Source organism: Sarcophilus harrisii, chromosome 1, assembly GCF_902635505.1.
Source record: "Sarcophilus harrisii chromosome 1, mSarHar1.11, whole genome shotgun sequence".
NCBI lineage: Eukaryota > Metazoa > Chordata > Mammalia > Dasyuromorphia > Dasyuridae > Sarcophilus > Sarcophilus harrisii.
The window spans coordinates 349,080,543-349,088,112 of NC_045426.1; the positions used below are offsets into that span (position 1 = coordinate 349,080,543).

At 34.1% G+C, this 7,570-nt stretch overlaps 1 pseudogene; it reads right to left on the minus strand.

The window, feature by feature from the left end:
- LOC100924754 lies at positions 1-4,118 on the minus strand (annotated as a pseudogene).
- Positions 4,119-7,570: the final 3,452 nt, after the last annotated feature.

The following is a 7,570-nucleotide window of genomic DNA, read 5'->3' on the forward strand; positions in this document are numbered from 1 at the left end:
TCATGTCAACTGCTTGCTGGCTTCCTCTTCATGCACATTCCCCATATTGTTCTGCACACAGGAGAAGCCCGAATCAAAGAGGTATAAGTGTCCACAATACTTGGCATCATGGATGTGATCTTCAAAGAACATTTCTCTCATTTTGAAAAAGGCCATTCCTGTCAGTAATGAGTAAGATCCTGCCTGGTGCTGTGGTCCTATCCGCTCCTACTCCAGCTGCTCAGCCACTTCCTGTAAGCCACCCTTGAGGTTTTTGCAATTCTTCATGAGGTACTTAATATTGTAGATGACCAGAAAAAAAAATCGGAGGATTTCAAGGAAGTCCAGTTCTTCTTCAGGCAAATTAGAATTGGTCAGGATTTTGACTAAATAGCCAAAGTCATGAACACTGTGAAATGAAAACCACTTGACTCCCTTAGACAACATGACACCTGATGTCATGTGAAGTTCTGCAAAATACTGTGTCTCAATCCCTTCTTCCTCATACTTTTTAAACTAGATCCCAGAGGTTATTAGGAACTCTATGGAGTCCTGAGCATACATGTCAACCATTGAATTAAATTTGAAATTGAACTGCTGTGTTGAAGTTTCTGCAGAGTATTCTCCTTGCTCATATGTTAACCCAAGCTGAATTATCTTTAGCAAATCTACATTACATCTCAATAGTTGGTACTGGCATTACTTCTGAATTCTCCAGTGAGTCTTGCAGCCACACCTGGAAACTAGGTGTCCATGGCAATGTATAATACTTCTGTATAACTTGATAATAATAATAATGTATAATACTTCTGTATAACTTGATAAATTTTCTTTATCTCATCATCTAGGTTGCAAGCCCAAACTTCACAAATTCTTTGGCTATGATCTACAGTTGCTAAGCAGGGATACCCTGGACATCAGGTCCAGCCAGTGGGCATCCAGCCTCCGCTTGATACCTCCAGAGACGAGGGGCTCATCTCCTGGCCTGGCAGCCTTCCCGCCTGACCCAGGCCTGCAGTGTCTGTCTTCTCTATTCCTATGTTGTTGTTGGTTGGTTTTTTTTGTTTGTTTTTTTTTTAATGAGAGCTTACTAAATTTAGTAATCACCTCCAGTTCTGGAGTGAAAAGTTTGGTGGTACCTCTGATTTCACCTTAGTTCTCCCCTCTAGCCTGGAATCCCAAACTAAGAACTCCATTGTTGTATAAGTACCTGTAACCAGCAGCTTCCCTGTCCCACCATGCCTGCACTCATTGTATGGTCAGATTCTTTGTTGTTATTGTTTTTTGCTCATTTTGGGGTTTTCCCCTTTTTTTGAATTTTAGTCTCTGCCTCCTGGGTAGAAGGGACACTGTCTCAGAGTTTCTGTGCCAGTGGCTACAGGCCTTGAATGTGCACCTGGTATGTGCTTTTTCAATAAAAAGGGATGGGATAGGGAGGGAGGAAGGGAGCAAATCTGTAACTCAAAATTTTAAAAATAAATGTAAAAAAATTGTTTTACAGGAAACTAGAAAAATGCAACATATATATATATATATATATATATATATATATATATATATATATATATTTAGAGAGAGAGAGAGAGAGAGAACAAAAAAAGAGAAAGAAACAAAGATAGGTCTAAATAATTGGAGAGATATTTATTCTCAATGTTTGGCCATGCCACTACAATAAAAATGGCAATATCACGTACATTAATTTACTTATTTGATGCCATGTTATTCAAATTACTGAAGGATTACTTTGTAGAATTAGAAATAAGATTATAAAAAGTCACATTCTAATCATATTAGAGGAGCTGAGACATATTTTTCAAACTGTGGAAAAGAGAGTTATTGACTCAATAAGGCATAGAGAGTATTAGAAGAGACAAATGGATAATTTTGATTATATGAAATTGAAAAACTTTTGCAAAATTAAAATCAATTTCATTAAAACTTGAAGGAAACAGCCAATTTGGAAAAAAGTTTATAACAAAGGTTTTCTGAAAAAAATCATATATCAAAGACAACTGATTCAAATATTTTAATAAAAAGAAACATAATGAATAAATGGTTCAAAGATATGAATAAAACATCTCAAGGGAATATTAAATTTTCAACAATCTGAAAATATTCCAAATCATGAATGATAAGCTAAATAAAAATTAAACCAGGTTCTATCTCACACCTATTAAACTAGAAAAGATGTTTAAAAATGTTTAAAGAAGGTATGAGAACAGACATATTAACATGTTTCATTTAATTAAATCTAGAGAACTAATTGTCAGCATATTTGGATGTCCTAAAAACAATGTGATTCTTAATGTCCTTTCTTCCATTTTATGTCACTCCTCCCAATATCCTTGTAGGAGGAGTAGAGTCATTTTGCATTTTCCTTTGAAAATTACCATGAAAAAGAATACTACATATTCTTAGTCAGTCAGTACTTATTCAGCACCTTTTCATGAATGAAGCATTGTGCTAATGATTAGGGAAAGAAAGAAGGAAAGAAAGGAAGAAAAGGAATGAAGGAAGGTATAAGATCATTGAAAATGTATCTAATAAATGAATGATATGAAAGGCCTTAAATAGAAATAGGGTTTTATATTTAATCATGGAGGGTTAGGTAGAGAGTGACAAGGCCACATCTGTACTTTAGTTAGTTTAATTTGGCAGCTGAATGGAGGATAGATGGGAGTGGGGAAAGATGAGTCAGAAATACTAGGCAATAAATTATTACAATAGTTCAGGAGTGAGGTAATGAGGACCTTTCATGGGTGGCATGAAGGTAAAATTGTTAGTATTTAGTGACAAATGAGGTAAAAACAAAAGAATAAAGGATGACACCTCGGTTGTGAACTTCCCTTAAGAGCATGGTAGTACCCTTTATTATTAAGAGAAATATGAAATTCCATTTTAGCCACTTTACTGTTGGATTCACTTTTACAAAGTGTTATTTATTGCAAAAGGTAGAATAACATATATGCATCAATTAAGCTCAGGTCCTAATACAGCATAATCCCAGTTCCAAGTACAAAACTTCCCTTGAGTTTAAATACTAGATACCCTGGCTTCTCAAGGCTTTATTCCCCGACTGACTGTCTACAATCTCTCACCTCTAATCTTGGCTTCAAAGTCTACATTTATCAAACTCTCAAGCCTGACAAGGACTGAGAATTAATTACCAAAAGCACCTGAAACAAATGACATAGAACTAGAACTGAACCCACCTACTCACCTCCTCCACCTTCCAGGCCAAAAAAAAAAAAAAAATCAGAGAAGGAGAAAGAGCCAGGTAAGCAAGTCCTTTCCCTCTCATTGTTTTGGTTCATGGCACATGCACTGTTAAGTGAAGTATGATCTCAACTCTCTGGACACAGGAAGAAGGAATATACTGCAAAAAGACTTACTGTCTTAGCAAAGTCAGTTTTACAACTGCAGCCTTTTCTGGATACTCAGTCAATGAAAGGATGCTACACCCATCTATCTGGTAGAAAAGCACAGAATGCAGGGTACATGTTGAGCAATCTGGACATGTCCAGAGCAAGTCCCTTACAAAATAATTCTTGAAAGACAGAGACAATCTTTTAGTGGATTCTTTCCATATGGTAGAATTTTTCAGAGTTTAGGTGTAGCCTTTGAGAACTCAGACTTACCCCTATAAGATTTTATTCTCTCAGTTTTCTCATGTATTAAAAGAAGGAATTCAATGACTATCAGAGGGTAAAGGTCTTGGAAGAGCACTCAGCCATTATATACTCTGACTTCTTCCTATTACAGATAAAGAAATTGAGACCTAGACTTACCTGTCCCCAGGTAAAGTGACTTGGCCACAACTACATAATTTTTTTTTTTTTCTGAGGCAATTAAGATTAAGTGACTTGCCCAGGTCACACAACTAGGACGTTAAGTGTTTGAGGCCAAATTTGAATTCAGGTCATCCTGACTTCAGGGCTAATGCTTTATTAAGGTTGCTTTTGGCTCTAAACCTCTGAAAATTAATTATTTTGAATAGAGGAAAGATGAAAGGTTTTTAAAGTTATTTGTTCATTATCATAGCATTTACAGCTGAAAATGAGCTTTGAGATCATACCTATACTTAATTTTTTAATTTTGCAAATGAGAAAACTGATGCCCAAGTTAAGGGATTTACCCATTTTTGAGATTCAAACCTAAGCCTTCTGACCATAAACTGATTACCCTTTGCCAAATACTACATTGGGCCCCAGAATCCATGGGAAGCAAATATGCTTTTTCAATATTCTCCTCCTCCTGCCCCCTCACACAAATTCCCAGTCCTCTAGATTTTAAAGTATTACGATATATTTTTCTTTTGTATTTTACCTATGACTGGTAATATCCTCTCTAAAGGAAAAAACACCTAATAAGATTGATGATGAAACACTGAGAAACTACTTACACACCAGCTGTTAATTAAAGGTAACATGAAAGAACTAAATCCAGACAGGTGGTTTCAAGAAGGCACATTCTTTACAGTTTTAATTTGAATCTTTTGGATAAAGTTCTTCTTCAGCAAAGAGACTCCTGTTTAGTTGATATTCCCCTTGGATTTTTAAGATTAGACTCTGTTTTTTCCGTGAAAATTCTCAGGTCTGCTTACTGACGTCCTACTATAGTTTATTTAAATTCTGATTTCTTCAATCCCTGGTGCTAGACTCACCCAAAGTGTTTATTATCTTGTACCATTGTGAAAAGGTCAATGGATCTAAGAGAAATCATCACCCTCTGAATATCTTAATATTTTCCTTTGAAGGTATTTAATATTCTTTCCCTATTTGATCTCAACAATGATTTTTGGAAGATAGGCAGCAATTATCCATATTTTATCTATAGGAACCTGGAGAATAAAGCAGTTTAAGAGAACTTAATATTATCTGAGTCAGAGATAAGACAATTATTAAAAAGCAAAGTCTCTTAAACTTAGGGACTTTCTCCTTAAACTTGGTGATATTGCATAAAATTTAATTTAATATTTATTGTGTAGTTGTCTTCTTCTACAGTTATAATGAACACCTCATTCCTTCAATAGAAAAATGCTTCTCTCTCTCTCTTTCTCTCTCTCTCTCTCCCTCTCCTTCTGTGCCTCTCCTTTTTTGTCCTTTTCCTCCTTCCTTCCTTCCTCTCTCCCTCTCTCCCTTCCTCTCTTTCTTTCTTTCTTCCTTCCTTCCTTCCTTCCTTCTTTCCTTTCTTCTTAAGGTGCTTCCTCCTTGATCTTCCTTCCTTTCCTCTTTCTTTCTTTTCTTCCTTCTTTCCTTTTATCTTTTTATCACTTACTTTATCCTTTCTGTAATCATGAAGAAGAAAAACAACTTCAAACTGTTTATCACTTTAAGTAAACCAATTCTTAGTTCCATTAACTGAAAATTGTGGAGTGTTTTGAGTTTGCATTACGTTGTTCATAGACTATAAAAGGTAAGATAATTTGCAATCCCACTTCCCTCCTTGTTATAAGAACCAATGCAAGATTTTCTATTTTCCCTTGGATTAGGACAATGTAATGTCTTTTGCTCAACTATTGGAAGGAGACTGAAGATTGGTAAAATTTCCTCCCTCCTACCCCAGAAATATCAGCTATGTCTCTCTTTTCTTTTTTTCTTTTTCATCTTTTTACTTTGAAAACTCAATTTCACAGGTAGAATTGCCTAAGGGGATAGGAGAGAACAATTAAATTATTTATTTATTTATTTTTACAAATACTTGTTATTTAAAATATATATCACTACATATTTTCATTATTTGGTGGTACTTATAGCTCCCATAACAAAATTAAGAACTCATATTTAAGAAATGAATGTTTTAGAAACAATTTTATTAATTTGAATTAAAATTATTCAAGGTGGAAACTGGCTTTGAAGTCAGGATGACAAATATTGTCTCTGACAAATACTATGAGTCCATGGACAAACCTTTTGACCCCGTAGTTCTTCTGCAATTCTAAGATTTTAACTTATGGATACTTTCCAAAATTTTCTTGGAGAGAGTAAATTTTTATACTAGTAGTTCCCTGTCTCAATGAAATTATAGTTATAGACCAAAAAACTTAAAATTGTACTTTGTAGTGATTTATGCTTACAAAATGCTTTTTTTTTAAAGTTTTTTTAGCTTCTATTAAAGCTCTATTCTAATGTCCCAGCATGACATGAGAATATCCCTTGGTTCTTTTAGGTAAATGGAAGAAAGTGCAAATTCTATTAGGTCCCTTCAGATCAAAGATATTATCAGTTTTAGACTAATATCTCAAAATAATATTCTCTACTCTGAGCAATTTCTACTTGGAGAATGTGCTCCTTCCCATATCTCTCATCTTTCTCATATCACTGAGGTAAACAAATGAATTGTGTCTTAAATAGATGTGAGGAGTTTTCTAAATGGGGTGATTATTGACTTGTTATACCTTGGATATCAGTGTGATGCTATATTAAAAAATATATTTGATAAAGATACTAACATGATTTCCTTCTCCAGCTCATTTTACAAATAGGGAAACTGAGACAAAAACAATTAAGTGACATACCACCTAGAACAGCTAGTAAATGTTTGAAACCAGATTTGAACTAAGCAAAATGAGTCTTCCTGATTCCAGGCCCATATTTCTATGTACTGTACCACCTTCTGCATTAAATATTAAAATTACATTTATTATAAAGAGAGATAAATTAGAATAAAGAAATCAAAATAATGAAGAGTCTGGAAATAGGAGCATTGGAAGAAACCTTGACAATTGAGGACTATGGAAAGAGGTTATATTTAAGGGAGGAGAAGAATCTGGCTTCATTACCATAAGACAGCTGGTTTCCATCAAGCAAATAAACTAATTTTTGGTCAACAAAAAAATTGCACTGAATTTCCATCTTTTTGTATATTGAATTAGCATTGTACTAACAGCCTTAAATAATGTTTTAATATTGGGTTGTTAAAAGATACTGCTACCATTTTTTTTAACTTCAAGTGATACATGGATATGATAGTGTTGTATAGAGGAAAGTGTGAACCTGAAATCAAAATCAAAATCAAAAGACTTTACTATTACAGTCTATGTGATTTTCAGCAAGTTATCTCATCTTTTGGCTTCAATTTCTTAAAATTTCTTAAATGCAAAATAAAGAAGTTAGACAATGAGCACTGAGAATGGCATTTTTTTCCTTCAATGTTCCAAGATGCAGAATGGAACTATTTATGTAGTTTGGAATAGTAAAAACATATTATTTAACATTTTACCAAGTGCTTTTTCCACAACAGTCAAAAAATTCAGGTTGGGTAGAGATTATGTTATCCATTTTGCCCTTGAGGAATCTGAAGCTTGGAAATAGTTATTATCTTGCACATTGTCATATATCTAGTAAATGTCAAAGTTGAGATTTCAACTTAGATGATTTATCTAAAATTCTAGTGCCCTTTCCACTCTAACACACTCAGAATCATTTGGATATGAACTTCTACTTCTTAAGATATAGAGAGGAAAAGAAAAAAAACTCTTTTAAATAATAGAACTTATGTTTTATGGTAATGTGAGGAACACTTGTCTACTTCATACCCTTAATTTAGCTTCCATTAAAGCTCTATTCTAATGTCCCAGCATGGCATGAGG